This window comes from Ceratotherium simum, chromosome 15 (assembly GCF_057802395.1).
Source record: "Ceratotherium simum simum isolate JZ-2026a chromosome 15, ASM5780239v1, whole genome shotgun sequence".
NCBI classification, from domain to species: Eukaryota; Metazoa; Chordata; class Mammalia; order Perissodactyla; family Rhinocerotidae; genus Ceratotherium; species Ceratotherium simum.
Window position 1 is genome coordinate 40,597,655 of NC_141914.1, and position 17,800 is coordinate 40,615,454.

Below are 17,800 nucleotides of genomic sequence, written 5' to 3' on the forward strand. Positions count from 1 at the left end.
GGTTTCTGGGTAAAAGTTTAGGTAGGACTACATATGTTCTGGGGGGAACGGGCACATATACATTGAAGGCCAAAGGAAAGAGTGGAGACACAGTGTGATGGCTCACCGTGAATGGATGTTTGAGTCACCAAGAAAAATTGACAGAGGTTCCACCTCACACCAGCATACCAATTGCCACGCATTAATGTCTCAGTCACCGAGGTTCTTATTTAGTATCTTCTTTGGCTTTTTGACACAGGAAAAGCCCTCAACAAAGTAATGAGCCCTCAAGTCTCCCACTCCACATCTTAGGGCCTCCTTTCCTCTCAGGTTCCCAGGGCCCCAAAGGTCTCATCCTCATTCCCCATGAAAACTGCTTCAAAGAAAAAACCAGAGGAACACATTCACGCTAAGATCATATTATAGATGAATAATAAGAGAGCTTAAACATTATACCTAGCAGTATTGTTGCCATTTTTACAGAAACCAAAGCATTATTATTTTTTTTAATTCCAACAATAGTACTGTTGTCAAGGATAATAAAAACATAGGAAGAGAGTCTGCAGAGCCTTTTCAGAACTCCTGAATGCACGCATAAACCTCCATAAAAGATGGTCCTGAGAACCTAGTACAAAGAGCACAGGGCTGGGAGTTAGGAAAATCTGTGGGTGTGGTTCCAGCTCAGCCATGTACCAGACATAGGAACTTAACAAGTCACTTCGCTTGTCTAGGTCCCAGTTTCCTCATTTCTAAAATAAAGGTCTTGAACTAAATGACTTCAAGATCACTTCCAGCTCCAATATGCTAGGATTCTAGGATTACAAGAGCCCTTCTGAGTGGATCACATTCTGGACTGAAAAGTGGTTGCATCTTGCCACAGTACCATAAAGGACTTCTTGGCAAATCCAGGATGGAAAGCCTCTACTCTGCACTAGTCATCTTCCCACCCCGAACCCCCCTCCCACCCTTAAGATAGAGGGCATGGCTCAAGGAGAATTTTAGCTCCAGTTCCAAATACACGTTGATCAATTGCTTGACTTTCCACAAGACTATTCCATTTGATCTCAGTTTTTCTATCTATAAAACTAAACTCTATATTAATGACAGGGAGATTTTTTCTAACATGAAAAGCTGATCATGCCAGCTCCTGCTCAATCGTCTATAATAGTTTCTCTTCGCCTACTGTAGCAAACACTGTTGGTTGCCAACTCAGCAACTATTCCCCTTTCCCCTTCTTTCTATCAGAAGCCCAATTTTGTTCCAGTATCCTCTACCTGGCCATGTACATCAGAAGAAGTGGGTCTACTCCTCCAGGGGGTGAGTCAAGATTGGTCTGAGCTGGTTATGGTGGTTGCATTCCCCTTGCCAGTGGATGGTTTAGGATTGGGCATGTGGTGCAATTTTGGCCACTGAGGCATGAGGATGAGTCTGATAGGGAGGCTTCTTAAGAAAGGTTTTTCTCACTGATTAAAAAGACACACATCAAGACAGAAAAACAAACAAATCTCTCTTCCTTTTCTGTCATCTTGTGATCAGCAGAAGAGCAAGTCTGAGGATAAACCATCATGCCAAGGATGGCAGAGCAGAAAAGTGGAAAGACCCTAGGTCCTTAATGACAGAGTTGAGCCACTGAATTCAGCCATCTTGGAACTTCCTTGCCTTTGAGCATATTATATATGCTAATAAATTTTCTTTAGTGTTTAAGTCAGTAGTGTTGGGGGTTTCTGTTCCTTGCAGCTGAACACATACTAACACATCTACAGTGTAAAACATACATATTTGGGCAGACAAGGTCCTTCATGTTCCAACTGCCTCCTCTTCATCACCATACACAAAGCTCTAGCCACCCAAGCCTTTGCCTAGAATACCCTCCCCTAAGTGGTTCACCCTGGTAAACACCACTACTCATCCTTCAAGTTCCAACAAAAGTACCTCCTCCTTGTTAAAACTTTGCTCAATCTCCTCAAGCAGACTCTGCTCTCCTAATTTCGCACAGCATTTCTTACATGCCTCCATTATATTGTAACCATTTGCATGCCTGTCAACCGCACTAGACTGTGAACTTCTTGTGGGCCTCAAGGATCTGTTTCTCACGTGTTACCAGCCCCTGAGCATATGCCTGATTGCTGGGCACACAATATCTGCTGAGTGAATGTAACACTGGACTTTATCTATCACTGTAGGAATACTGCTCACCCCTAATTTGGAAAGTTTACTTCTTTTTTATCTCAGTGTGGTCATTGCCCAGTGGGCTATGACTCAAATTCACAGAGTCTGAATAATTGAAGTGTCTGAGACAACATCACCACCAGTTCCCAACCGAGACCTTGACAAACTTTGAGAAGTGCCTTGGGAGTTATGTTTGATGGTCTGACAATCAATGATGCTCTCTTCATTAAAAGAAATGAACAGTGAAGGGAAATGTGCCCCACTCCATTTGGGCAGTGTAAGAATCCTGTCCTACAGCTCAGCTCCAAGACGAAGAAACGCTAAGGCATATCAGGGCCACCGGGGTGATCCAAATTGAGAATACCAATGCAGGCTGAATTTTAAGAACGAACAGAACTCTCAAAAAGGAGATGCGAAGCAAGGAGATTTCAGACAAGAAATCCAAAATCTAAATCTGTTCAGCTTAAGCTCTCCTATATGTTGAGAAACTGCTTAGCCAAGATCAGACATCATCATCTTCACCACTCTGCGCTCTGCCGCTCCTCTCTGCCCTCTCTACACACACCACACACATACACACATCCAGAAAATCAGTTCAACTTCTCTCTGTAAATATATACAGCTTGTTCTGGTAGCTCTGGTGAGTGAGCATTTAAAAGTCAACATCTGCCCAGATGTGAAACAAAAGACACACCCTGTGATGCAAATAATAAGCCGCTGAGGACTGGAACCCAACAATTTCAGCAATTCCCTATTCAAGCCAAAAGCACTCTTTTGGAAATGTAGATCACGTTTAGTGTGACGGGGGGTGAACAATTACACTAGGGTTGAGATGGCTCATTTAAATAGCATAATTCAAATATCTTATTCATCTTGCAATATAATCAAACTCCTGAGGGCTTGCTACACTCCTTGCAGGAAAGAAAAAAAAGGTGACAAAGGGGAAAAAATGCAGAGAAATTACACGGCCTGGTAGGCAGGTACCAGGGGCTGAAGGGAGTCTGGGCGAGCAGGACGCTGGCCTGCCATAACAATGAGCAGCCCTCATCAGACTTCACACAGCAAGTAGGGCAAGGCCTCTCTATTCCCCCAGGCACGGGTCCCCTCTGACCACTCACTCTGTTTGCCTGAAAAACACATGAAGGCTAGACTGGAGTCATCCCATCAACAAAATGTGCTGAGTACCTACTATGTGCTAGCATTGGGGATGCAAAGAGAAGACAAAATTCTTCCCCCCAAAGAAACTCTTAGAATAGTAAGGAAGACAGACAAAACAATGAGACCAGTGTTAGAACAGAGAGGCAGAAAAGACACTTCCAAGGAGACAGTGAATTCTGAGAGCGCCAATGCAGGCCTCACAGCACACATGTCTAAAATGCCTTGAAAGATGAGTGGAATTCCTTAGATGAGCAAGGAAGGGTATCCTGGGCCTACATAAGGCTCAGAATCAAGGCAGTGTGTCAAGTAGTAGGGAGACGGGAGTAGTCTGGGGTGGGTGGATTGGAGGCATATGGGGTGGAGGATTGACTTTTACATCTATGTCCAGCCTCAAGCGGCCTCTCCAGCCTCATTTCCTCTCACTGCTTGCTCTTGACTTGCACATTGGGCACATCCCTAAACACGACTCCCATAATTTTCCCAGCTTTCTTCTTTGAACACGTGCCCTGCCCTCTACCTTGAGTTTTCCCCACACCCTTCCCCTTCTCTACCTGGACCCTTCATTTCTCTAGGAAACCTCTCCACATCCCTGGGCAGACTGAGGTATTTGCTTCTCTGTGCCTCCCATGTGGCCACTTGGTAGGATGGACTGTGTCTCTACTTTAAAAAGGCATAGACACAGTCCCTGCTTTCAGGGAGCTTGGGAACCTGAAGCCCTAAAACACAAAGCAAGATGTACAAGCTATGAGTGTGGTCCCCAGTGCCCAGAGGATCACTGTCAATTGAGCTGCCTCCTTATGACAAAGGGTCCAGGGACCGAAGGCCACAAGCCTTAAGAGAGCTCCACTCTGGCCATGCCCCTCACTCATCTCTTGCAATTCCAGTCCCTCGTTGCATTCTCAGTCCATGCCCCCAATTTTGTTTCACCTCTTTAATCCTCCATTTTGAGGATTGCTCCACTCTTTTGCTGCCCCACCATCAACTGTCTTGGGAGACAACACAACAGCAAGGAATGGCACTGGCTTTGACTTCAGGCGGAACTAGGCTTGAATCTCAGCTGCAGCAACCTGATGACTTGCTGTGAGGATTTAAGGAGATGATGACATTACACTGTTCCAAGACACAGTAAGCACTCAATAAGCCACAACTCTGCGGCTATTGATTAGCCTTGGGGTCATCCAGAGCTGCACCCATCTCCAAGCTTCACGTCTACCATCCTGATTTCCACCTATTTTCTCCCTTCCCTTTTCTCCCCCACACTGTCTCTTATCCCTCAGCAGGAGCGACAGATCCTACACAATTCTGGGACCTCACAAGCTTCATGAAGGAGGTGGCATTTATGATGGACCTGGAAGACATTTGGACCTGTAGATCTGGCAAGAAGAGGGTATGCCAACAAGTGGGAAATGGTGAATAAAGACGGAAACAGGAAAGCATGTATCTTATTCACGCAGGGGACTGTAGGGGCTCCACATGGCTGGATTGTGGGGTCCATGCCAGTTGTTAGAGATCAGGATGGACAGAGTTGGGACCATCATCTGTAGTTTTTGGGAAACCACAAGCATGGATTTGGGGACTGGGGGAGCTGGGAGCAGGTTGTGGGGTGACTGTATGCAGGATGCATTGAAAAGGGAAGAGACTAGAGGCAGAGGCCACAGCCCAGGGGTGACCCTCCTGTCATACAAAGCACACTAGTCACAAACTCAGAAGACCTGGGCTCCAAGATCTGCAACCAAGGAGGCGAGTGACCTTAGGACTTCAGAGGCTTGAGAGGGTTGACTTTCATGTGGAGTCATGCAGGTTCAAATACCAGCCTAACCACTTATCAGAACAAGAAGACCTAAGGTAAGATACTAAATTTTTTGGTGTCTTCAGTTTCCTCATCTGTAAAATAATGCCAAGAACAAAATACTTCCCTTGCAGTGCTGCTGCTAAGACACAGTGCCGACAACCACACCTGGCACACAGTAGGAATTTTAAAAGGAAGAGAAAAAGCAAAATGGTGGCTGTCAAAAGACCTTCTAGCTTAAAAAAAAAGGTTCACAGTTCTTCCTACTGCAAAACGACCATTCAGCAAAAAAATTCTGGAACTCAACCTGAGCTAGTCTGGGATACAATATGAAAATTTCTTTCTGATTCATTTTTCAAAAATTGATTTGAGTACGTAATGACCCTTTCCAGATACACGTTGTTTTCTGAAAACGTAAATGTATTATTGGGACAATAGAAAAGCAATTGTAAAAGTCCTGAAAGCAATAAAACTCAAGGGAGGCTCTGATTTCTAACTCAGACTTAGCCTGCATTTCGAAGAGGAAGGGCTGGCAAACGGGTATACAGGTGCGCCACTTGTTTCCTCGTGCGGCTCGTGGAGACTCTGGAAAGCAAACAAACCACAGAACTATAACCACGTGTTTGCCCAAGTCAACCCAACCTCGGATATCCCCAAACTTTGTCTGTGACAGTACAGTTTGGACCCCTTCCAGAATCCGGTGACTAAAAACTGATGACCTATTTCAAGACTCTGGCTAACAAGGTCCTGCTTTGGTTCTTAAAAGAAATCCCAGGAGTTTCTAGTCTGTTCCACCCTTACAACACACCTTCCACTTCCCTGCCATTAGGAAAACATTCACTGCATTGCACTTGGGTTTGGGTGTCTGTCTACCCCAGAGACTGAACGTGAGGACATGTCTCCTTCACCTTCTCTTCCCTCTGCCTCTCGTATGATGGTCACCACACCTACTATATATACAACCCTTGCTATCCAGGGTGGCCTGACACCTACTGCCTCCCAAAGGACTGAAGAAAAAAATACCTGGAATGAATGGATGAGTAAGCCTTCACATCCCATGCCATTCTCTCTACCCAGAAGACCCTTTCCTCTCATTTTTGAGACTTTTCAAGTCTTTTGTGGAAGGCATTTCCTTATCGATCCTCACTCCATTCTGACTGTCTTGCCACTGTGCCTTTCTTAGCTCCTATGTCCTCAATGTGTGTTGGAGGAATTATCACCTCTTGTCACTCTGAGGCAGTCTGCTGCCCTGAGTAGCTTCTCTCTGGGCTCTGTCCTTTGGATCTCCTGTCTGCTGGTCTACTCAGAAAGCTCCCTGCTTCCCAAGCCTCCTTCTTCCGGCCCTCCTTCCCCATAGAAGATGCGTCTCTGAGGAAGGCAGAGCAGGCCCAGGTCAAAGATTCTCACCCATCTATTCATCACAACTGTCTACAGAGGTTAAAAAAATAACAGATGGGTGTGTGCAAACATTGTATCCTGGAAGGAAACAGATCACAAGGAATTGTTAGAAACGTCTGCCTTTGGGGACAAGGACTGAGGGTTAGGTGGGAGGGGTACTCAAGACTTTCTTTTCTGTGCTATTAATTTTTACTTTGGGTCTGCATTGTCATTTAATTTTTTTTTTTAAAAAAGGAAATATTCAGATGCTCAAAGTCTGCTCCCAGAGATGATTATTTAATATATCTAGGAAGGGGCCTCAGTGTTGTGTTGTGTAGGTGTGAGCTCACATGTGATTGTGCATGGCAGGGTGGGGAGTGGGGGCAAGATTCCACAACTGAAAAAAAAAGATACCTCCTCCCCAGTACGCCTTGTATAGAAGTTTCCCCTGCCTTCTCCTCCTCAGAAGCCAGATCAGACCATGGACTGAGACAGTAGCCTTTCCCCAAGGAAAAACCAGAATGGAGCTTGTTCCCCATAGGAGGGCGGGTAATGAATGGTGATGAGCAGCCAGGCAGCCCAGGTTCAAGTCCCAGCCCTAACTACGTGCCTTTGGGCACTTCTCTCTGCTTCCGTGTCCTCATGTGGGGTTGTGAAGATGACATGTGTTGCTACGTCCAGAGTACTTAGAGCCAGGCCTAGTAGGGAAAAGCACAGTGTGATCACTGGCTATAAGCACAAACAGAGAAAGCAGGTGAGCCTCTCATTATCATTCAAGTTGGAGCCAGGTCATCCCCTTCTTCTGTGCCCCTGCAGTGCCCTATTCCTGTCCCTATGGAATCTCACCATAAAGCCGTTATTTGCTTACATGCCTGTCTGCGTTACTGGGGCGTTAGTGCTCTAAGGGAGGCACTGCATCTCATTCAATTTTTTGTTGTCCGTTGCACGTAGAGCAGTGGCCTTTGTGTACTTGTAAAGCATGCCAAGGAAATAGTCACTTAGTTTAAAAGCTCAGCCTGCCTTGCAGTTAGCGCTGAACCACAGGAGGAAGTATCTGGAGTGGAGAGCCAGTCCCAGTTGCAGCGGCCACTCTGATTTCCCTAAATGGCCACCATCTTGCCTCTGTCTCCCTTTCTCTGGGGCCAGCTAGACCTCAAATGTTCCTAGGAGAATGCATAAGGGACTAAACGTTAGCTCTTTACTATCTCTTTTGAAACCCGAGTAAGGACAAACACACACACACACACACACGCACGCACGCACACACACACACACTTCTATACTTCACCCCCTCCAGAATTAATCAATTGCCACTTATTCCGTTTCCTGAGTAGAAAATACAGATATTTCATTTCATATGGTCCAGCTGGGGCATCTCTTTATTCCAGAAAGCCATCCCTGACCTAGCCATGCTTGAGTATCTCCTCCTCTTACTCCATGGATCCATGGCACTCACCTCCCTTGTAGCATTTCGGCATTTCACCACCTTCGGATGAAATTCGGTCTCTCTCCCTAGGCGGGGGCTCCTGGGCAATAAGTTTTTTCTTCTCCTGTGTTACACTCTCCCAGATTTAGGTGCGTTTCTTGGCACACAGCTGGAGGGCTATATATGTCTGTGGAGTCAGATTCTTGTTCCCATCTGACCGCGGCCGACAGTTTCTGAGATCCCTACAGAAAGCAAACGAGCTGTTAACTTGGTTCATAGTCTCCATATCAATGGGGGTGGGGTGGGGTGAAGATGGAAAGCAGGTTTATCTCTAAAAGAAGCTTTTTTTAGTAAAGAGTCTATAGATACTCGAAAGAGAGGACTACATCTCGTCTTGGTTCTAAAATCCTAGATAATTCATGGGCAGCTGCCCCTTTGTTCTTTATTAAAACTGCGTAAGAATAACCCTGCCACGCTATTGGTACTATTAATAATGTGTGTTTCTTATCACATTACACATTGTATTGTGAAAATTGGGTGCCAACATGGGGGAAAACTGATAGGACAAAGCCACCTTACTGTTGATAAGGGAGCAGACTTCCTTCGGACCTAAACCAGCTCCCTTCTGGGCATGTGAGTCAACTGCAACCTCTTCAGCCGCAGCCCCTCCTCATGCTCCCACCCATCAACGGGATCGGGGAGGACTCTGCCAGGGGCTGCCCAGCCTTCCTAGAGCACAGCCTTCAGTCTGCACCACGGCAGCAGTTTGCATTCAGAACAACCAGCAGGCCTTTCAAAAGACAGAGACACAGTCCAATCCACACAGTTTTCGGGTTTTATGAGGACTTCTTCCCATAGTTTCCCCTTCGGTCTTCCAAACCACACTGGTAAATAGGGCGTCTCCTCACTTATGTGATCCTATCCTCATTCTGTGTGAACTATGAATTCTTTTAAACAAAGAATGGGCAGGGGGCAGGGGAGGTGGTGAGCTTCTCGCTAGAGTAGATATGCCTCTCTTCTCCCTCGGGGCTGCCCGGGGGCTCCCCATGAGGATTTAAGCTCCCCTCTTCCGACTGCAGTGCTCTGTGAGTGTACAACAGGCAGCGTGGCATCCGTGGGAAGGAGAAGGCTTCCATCTACAGTTCATTAAACACAGCTCGGCTTGTGCACATCCTCCACGGGCAACTGGAGCATCCGAGCACAGCAATCCCTGGAAGGACCCTGAGGGAAACACCTCCTGCAGGCTTTCTTTCGCCTAAAAACTGAGTGAGGGCTGAAACCAATAAAGATCTGGTTTAACTTTCTAATACAGCCTCTTATTCTTTCTGGGAAAACCCTGCCCAAAGACCCAAACTGATTTTCCTCATTTCAAATGCAAATTGCACACACATACAGGCTGTGGAGAATTTTTGTGAGGTAAATGGTGGCGTCGAGAACGTCCAAGTTCACCACCACTTTTTAACTTTCCATCACCAGGTCTTATCTTTCCAGAAAACAGATGAAAAGGTCTGAGGAGGGAGCTGATCATAGAGATGAGAATGGCTTTTATTAAAAGAGTGTTTTCCCAGACCTTAACTAAACCTCATCCACTTTTGTCAGTCAGGGCCGACAGTTGAGAGCAATATTAGTGGACGTAATTGCATGTATCAGTCAACAGCTTTTGTCCTGCGGCCGCTGAGAATTACAGTAAAACGGGCACAGGAAAACAGCACACTGGATTAAAGGCAAAAAAAGATCTTTCTCCAGTTTCTCCCCACTCACCAGCTGCTATGTTCAGCTGTAGAGACAGAAGCAGCAGTAATATCTGGGGGAAATCTAGCCTACCACAGTCTGGGTTTTTTTTTTCCTCCTTCTGTTTTCCCTCTGCCTTGAAAGTGAGTAATCTGTGACTTTAAAGAGAAACTTTTTCAAAAAGCATTCTATCTCTCCATAGCAACTAAGCTATTAACTATATATGAATTTTTCTCCCATTAAAGTACCTGAACACATATAAACCCAAACCTTCTACCATTTCTTAGAGAGACTGTAAAACAACCACCTTTGATGTCACTTGGTAACGGGTCCCAGTAGTGCTTAAGTAAACAGTCGGCAAGACACAGGTACATTTTAGTATGCTTGACTGTAAATCACAGGAAGCCAAACTCGTGCTGACGGAGAGCAAGCGCAGGGGTCTGAAATTTGCCCCAGGTAAGTGGGAGCTGGAGGAAGAGCGAGAGGAGAGAGAAGAGACTAGCCTACCCGGTGCACCTGGCGCAAATCCCCTCAAGACAAGCGTAATGGTCACCAGGTCCCGGGTGCTCCAGACACCAGACACTGGCCCCGCAACCCCAATATTAAAGGAACTCTTTTTCTCGCAACCATGAGAAAATAACTAAGACTGTCCAAAAAGCTGCCAGAGACTTTGGACATGAAAGAGGGTAAGAGGTACATTCTTAGGGCTACATCGAAAGTACCTTAGAGGGAGAACTGGCTGACCTAAGCAGAAAAGAGACCAACACCAGGGAGATGGTAAGGACCGGAAAACAGTGGGCCAAGTCATTTCCGAATGAGTTAGTGAAACAAGGCACAGAAGCCAGTTGGGACATGGATGCGGTGGGCCACAATAAAGCTCTTGTTATTAATGACTTTGATCCTTAAATACTCGAAATCCTATGGCACATCAGGGTAGCCAAGGTCAACATCATGTTGGCAACAGTAGACAGTTATTATTTCCATTTTACAGATCAAGAAACCGAGGTTGAGAGAAGTAATGCAACACGGCCAAGTTAATACAGCCGAAGAGTAATATAGGCAGGATTCAAATTCAACTCTCTCTCCTCCAAAGCCTTGCTCATGCCACTACAACCATCTCGCCCCGGGCAGGTGCATGTCCTGCAGTATTGACTGTGGACACCAGGGATATGGGGAGCTAGAAGATAAACCCATAGTATCTTCCTGAGACATCAAATTTATTCAAATATTGGAGGGTGTCAAAGGAACAGGAGTGGTGTGGGATTAAGTAATTGCACTGATCAGTATTTCATAACACACTTTTTTACATTAAATTCAATGGCTATATTAGAGAGCAGGATGCAGTACTTATATTTTTTAAAAGATTGAATAGCTAATGAATTAATATGATTCAAAATTCAAACACTACAAAATAGTACAAAGTAGAAAGTTTCTCTCTCACTTATCCCTCAAGCCCCAATTTCCAGTTCCCCTCTTGATAGGCAAATTATTATCAATATTATGCATATGCATATATATGTACAATAGTAAGTATGTATCTAGTCTTTTTTTCTTTTTTTTAAGCACAAATAGTAGCCTACTACACATGCTTTTCTGCACTCTGCTCTTTTTCATTAAGTAGGAAATCTCAGAGTTCATATCTGTAAACAAAGTATTCCTTCATTCTTGTTTACAGCTGTTAGTATTTCATTAAATTCATGTATTATCATTTATTTAAGCAGTTCTATTAGTGGACTTTCAGGATGTTTTGAAAATTTTGCTACTATAAACAATGCCTCAATGAACAATCTTTTACACGGATCATTTCACACATTTGAGAACATATATGTGGAATACATTGCTACAGGTGGAACTACCAGGCCAAAAGGCATATGCGTTTTACATTTTGATAGATGTTAACTAATTTCTCTCTATAGATGTTGTACCATTTGGCAGAGAGCCATTTCTCAGTGTTATCAAACTCTTTTATGTTTGCCAATCTGATAGGTGAAAAGTGAAATGAAATTTCACTGTCATTATAATTTGCATTTCTCTTCTTATGAGTGGGGCTGAGTAGTTTTTCATGTGCTTTAGAGCTATTTCTCTTTTTTTTCTGCAAACTGTCCATATCCTTTGCTCACTTTTTATAGGGTTTTGGGCTTTTTTAATTGGCTCGTAGAGCTCTTTATAGAGTATAGAAACTTGGCCCTTTGAGACGTGAGTCTCACAGTTTCTCCAGGCCCAAGAATCTGCCTTCTCTTGTCATTTTCCACTGAGAACCCCAGCCCCACAATAGAGGCACCGGCACCAGCCCCCTGACCATCCCTGTCTTGACCCATCCACACCTGCACTCTCCTGAAACCTCCTCAAGGCCTGGTCATGCTTCCTTCCACAGCCTGGGTCCATCCTCCAGGGCCTGCTCTGGATGAACCAAAGGACATCTAAGGTACCCTGCTCCAGGAAGAGAGGGGAGGAACTGGCTCATGTTCTCCGCACCAAACCCCAACCCTGAATTCATACACCTCACACTATTTCTCACTCCTTAAGCACTCCCAATATCATGTAGAGCGTTGATAATAATAATCACTATCATGAATTGAATATTCAGTATGTGCCAAGCACCAAAGCACTTTACATATATTAACTCATTTCATCCTCAACATATCTCATGAAGGTATTATTATCATCAATCCATTCTACAGATGACCACACAAGGGATAGAAATGTTAAATAATTTGCCGAGAGTCATAAGGCTCGTATGAAGCCAGGATTGAAAGTCAAGCAGCCTGGACTATATGTCAAGCAGCCCTACCCTGACACTGTTGTAAACTTCAGCAGGTATCCTGGCTACCACTCACGTCACATACATATATCACATGCATGTACACACACATACACACACTATAATACAGAGAAATTTCACTAATATTTTATGAGATTAAAGAAAACATTATCCTAGTACCAAAATGATATGAGGTCTTGTGGGGTTTATATAAACCATGATATTGTGAATTGAAAATGTTTTGTGCCTTTGCTTACCTAGTTTTAACTGAAAGCCAAATAAGTTGCACATAAGTCTGGAGAACTACCCATCAATTTTCAAGGAATCAGGGTAATAATACATAGGAAAAGGTGGCTAGAGAATTGTGGCATGGGCTAGTCCCATGTGTCTACTTGGAAGCGAAGCTCTGTTACTTAAACTTACACCACTCTCATATCCAAGGCAGAAATGCATCCCAACCCTCAGTGCAGGCATACGATAAATCTTATTGCAATAACTGACTTAGGGACACCTACTTGTGCATTATATCTCCATGGCCTAGGTATATGAAAACAAACTTCCCTAATTCAAACCCACATCTCAAAGCCAAATACCCTGAGCCAGAGACCAGAGTGACTCATCCAGCCGTGTCTCTGCCATGCCAGATGAGGCAGGGTCATGTCTGTCCTCCATTCCCTTCTCACTCCCTAGCCGACCACAAAGGAAAAAAAGGTCCGGCTGCATCTTCATCTTGATCAGCATCAACACGAGCCTAAAGGATGGCTTCCCCACTGCACCATCTACCTTGGACAGCTGTGGCTAAAAGGGTTTGAAAGTCCGAGTCGACCCCCATGACTGAGCGATTCTATTCAGGGAGTGGTAAAACACAACTCTCTAGCACTAGTTTTTTAAGGGATTCCAGCCAGTGTATATTTTTAAATATATAGTCAGATTTTGAATAGGCAGGGTCTAATAATCCAAATGGTGACTTATCTCAATTTTTAGTTCCTTCCATCCAATATTTCTTTTTGATCAGTTGACTGTTAATTCTTCCCTTGGGCTGAAGGACAAGTCATCCATTTATCACTCCAAAAACATATTCTGAGTCCCTATTGTGCTATGGCCACTAGAGATAAAAAGATTAAAAAAAGAGGGGCCGGCCCCGTGGCCTAGTGGTTAAGTTTGGCACACTCTGCTTTGGCAGCCCAGGTACGCAGGTTCGGATCCTGGGCATAGACCTACATGCTGTGTCAGCCATGCTGTGGCAGTGACCCACAAACAAAATAGAGGAAGATTGGCACAGATGTTAGCTCAGGGCAAATCTTTCTCAAGCAAAAAGAGGAAGATTGGCAACAGATGTTAGCTCAGAATGAATCTTCCTCAGGAAAAAAAGAAAAAAAAAGACCTAAAAAGAGTTCCCAGCTATTAAGATACAGGAATTAAAATAAAAGCTTTTAAGGGCAATTGCAATGCTGAGGAACTTCACTCGGATGGAAGTAAGCACAAATGCCTTAAGGATTCCACAGGACCGCCCTCAGAGTTGAACCTAGGCAAGATGGCAAAGGAAACCCAGGGGAATTGGTCCCTGAGCTGAGGCACTACCAGGTCTAGAGGCAGTGGGGAAAGTCATCCAAATAGAGGTGCACCGTGAGCAAAGGCCTGGAGGTGAGAAAATATCACCTACTTGAGAGGCTATACTATACGAAGTTAAGTGTGGCTGCAGTTTGAAGGGCCAAGGCTGAAAGAGAAGAAGCTCTAAAGATGAGCACGGGCCTTGCACGTCGTGCCAAATGTGCCTCTGACCCTGAAAGTGGTGAGGACTATGGAAATAAATTCAGCAGGAGAATGACACGGCCAAATTTGGCCTTTAGAGAGGCGTCCCGGATGACAGAGTAGAAGTAGCTAAAATTATTAAATAGGCTTTATCTGAATATTGCCCTCCAGTCTTCCCTTTTCAGAGTCTTTTACTTCCCATCTTCTCTCTGATTTCTTCCACAGCAAAACTGCTCAGGGGGGTTATGCAAATGACTGATAAGACTTAATTGGTTGGTGTTTTGATAAGAGACAAAATCTTAAGCAAAGAAATGAATCCAAATGTAGAATTTGGAAAAATAAAATTAAATTGGTGGGATACGTATCTGGGTGAAAGAGACTCCACTGGTGTTTCCCAAATTACACTAAATGATATCTACCACTTCTCTCCATCGCACAAACACACACACACACTCCACTGCCTCAGTTAGGAGGTAAGAGGCAGGTACTTTTATGCCTGAAGACAGTGCTGGGGGACAAATACCAATCACAAGAGGATAGATTTGGCTGATATTCCCAATCGTAGAACATAAGCCCCTGCAAAAATTCAGGCTCCCATCAAGGTATACATTTGTGTTGGTGAAAGTGGGGGGAAATAGACACTCTCAATTATTATTGTGAGTCAGTTGATAAAACTTCTATAAGACACAATTTGACAATATCTATCGAAACTGCAAATGCGTATATCCCTTGACCCAAAAATTCTCCTACTGGAAATTTATACACACACACACACACACACACACACACACACACACACCCCTGCAAAATCATTTATATACAAGATTCGTCATTATGGTATTATTTATACTATCATGAGATTGAAAACAACCTAAATATTTATCAATTTGGGGCTAAGTAAGTTATGGCATATACATAAAATGGAATACCATGCAGCTATAAAGAAGACTGAGGAAACATTATATATTATGTAAAAAGAGCTTCAAGGTATAGTATTAAGTGGAAAATACAGAACAAAGCATATATTACACTACTATTTTTCCACAAAAGATATTGGGAGCAGTGAGAAGGGAAATATATATGTACTTGTTTGGGCATGCATAAAACTACTCTGGAAAGAGGCACAAGACGACAATAATATTTGGTTGCCAATGAGAAGGGGAAATGAGTGGCAGGGGGAACTAGAGTTCACCATATTCTTTTTTCTTCCTTTTGAATTATGTAAGTCCATTATCTATTCAAACTAAATAAATTAAAATAGAAATTACGTCCCTGTCCTAGAATAGCTCACAGCTAGAATAGATAAACACTTGTACAATGGAGAAGAGCTCATTAAAAATACCTAATAGTGGGGCCCGCCCCATGGCCTAGTAGTTAAGTTCAGTGCGCTCTACTTCAGTGGCCCAGGTTCGGTTCCCAGGTGCGGACCTACGCCACTCATTGGCAGCCATGCCATGGCGGCAACCCACATACAAAATAGAGGAAGACTGGCACAGATGTTAGCTCAGGGTGAGACTTCCTCAGCAAAAAAAAAAAATCTCATAGGCTGTAACACGGGGGTAAGGAAGGGGTTAAACAAATAGTTGGTCCTGGGCCTGAGGAAATACACTTGAAAAAGATCATACTTTTCCACTTTCAGTCAACATTTCTGTGGAACCACTGATTCTCAAGGCCCACGTACTACAGGTGGATTTACATCGTGACTTAGCAGCCAGGGGCTCTTTCCCCAGTCCCTCACTTTACAGGTGGAGAAACTGAAGGGCAGCAAAGCGAAGGGACTGGCCTCCAGCCACATGGGTGGTTGGCAATGTCCTAAGTCTGAACCCACCATAGTGTCTCATCAACTGGCCGACAGTGACACCACCACAGACTGGGTGACTTTGGCAGTGCTCTGGACTGGCCATGACACAATTTGGTCTGTGGAAACTCCACTTGCCAGTCCTCCGTGGAGGCCCCGAACAACCTGTGCACCCACGAACCAGTCAGATGCCGCCTCCTCCCTCCTCAGCTGAGGCAAAAGTCAGCAAACCTGTCAGAGGAAGACAGAGATCATCCTCTCCCTTCTGTGGAAGTGCTGTGCAGTAACAGTTCACTCGGTGCCTGCCACCTCATCAGACCAGGAGCCAGATCTTCGAACTTCCAACTTGTGCATAACAGAGAGCACGGCCCCTCTGCGCAGTTAACAAACTGAAATCTCAACATTTAATTATTAATCTTGCTTTAAAGGAAACAAAAAATGGTCAATCAACCCATCATCCCCAAGCTGGCTTCAGCCTTTAATTTCTCTATAGCAATAGAGCAATTTATTCTCATTTGCAAATCCCCACCCCTCTGGCATGTGGCAGTGAGCGTGGCCACCAGTACCTTATGGCTTTCAAAACATTACAGAGCTTAGCCTGAGGCAGCTAAATGCCTTAGGGATTCCGGAGCCCTGACTTGCTAACATTCCTTTAGTTTTTCCACTGAGCTGCTCTTGGTGTCCAGGACCTTTCATTTGCTCCAGCAGCTCCACACAGTTAACCGTCAATCTCCCTCTGCCCTCCTTATCAGCCTCTTTATTCTTCTCGCTCCTTCCTCTGCACTTTAGAGCAGCAGCCCCATCCTAAAAATAGCACCCCCCTCAATCCTGCCTGCACTTTCATCCGTGACGCTCCTCGTTTTTCCCTTTCACTTCTAGGTGCCTTTGGAATATGAGAGGAAAAAGTCTCACTTCAGCAAATTTAATAATAAAACAGTAATAATGTATATAACAAAAGTGGCAAATACTTATTGAGCACTTACTTTGCGCCAGGCATGCGCTAAATACCTAGCACGCGTGACCTCAGAGTAAACAAATTTTCTGTTTTGCCACTACTTTTGTCTCCAATAATGCTCTGTGGGAACATACACTGTGATTGGTTTCATCACAGTCCTTTCTCTAAGATGACAATAATCGATCGTGCGACCCCTTTCAAGCAGCCCTGAACCGCGTGACGGCCACACTCTAGAACAAACCATCTGGCTATGACGCTTGCACTGTAGCCAGAAATGGGAGGATGGATGGCCATCTCCCCTCCCATCCTGGGAAGCCTTGAGACAAAGTTGTCTCAGTTTTGCTTTTATGCCACCAAAACTCAAATTTCAACATCTCTCACCACAACCACATCACTCCTGCTTGAAAATGCTACCTCAATTTGAAGCTCTTCAACATGACATCACAATAGCCACAGTACTAAGAGTTTGGAAGGGAAATACATGTGAAGGTGAGCTCTGAAAATCTCTCACTTCTAACTACAAAGTTCTTATCAAATTTAACTGCCTGGGATGGGGACTTTCGATAACATCATTATAAGGAAATTCCACTGGAACTAAAGATCTAGATAACTCATGGAGCTTGTGATACTGTATATTCTATGCACCTCACTGTCACTTTTTTAAATGGCTAGGTTGCTCAGTACTTATCATAGTCGTTCTATTAATATAGCATCCAAACCTGGTCTCCCCTCCTCAAATCTTTCTCATCTCTAGTCAGTCTTCTTTCCACATGCTGCCATAGTGGTATTTCTAATAAAAATATTTGAATAGAATTAGTAAACAGACGTATCAACTTATCTATTTTGTCCACTGATACATCCCCAAATCAATGTGTTCGATAAATATGTTTTTAACAAATAAATGG

General features: G+C 44.3%; 1 long non-coding RNA gene across 1 annotated transcript in view; it reads right to left on the reverse strand.

The window, feature by feature from the left end:
* Positions 1-943: 943 nt before the first annotated feature.
* LOC147915184 (uncharacterized) overlaps positions 944-17,800 on the reverse strand; it is a 94,398-nt gene continuing 77,541 nt past the window's right edge. The window contains exons 2-3 of the long non-coding RNA XR_015554487.1: positions 7,929-8,140; positions 944-5,680 (exon numbers count right to left, since the gene is read on the reverse strand). This is a non-coding gene — a long non-coding RNA (uncharacterized LOC147915184). The remainder of the gene's footprint in view (positions 5,681-7,928; positions 8,141-17,800) is intronic.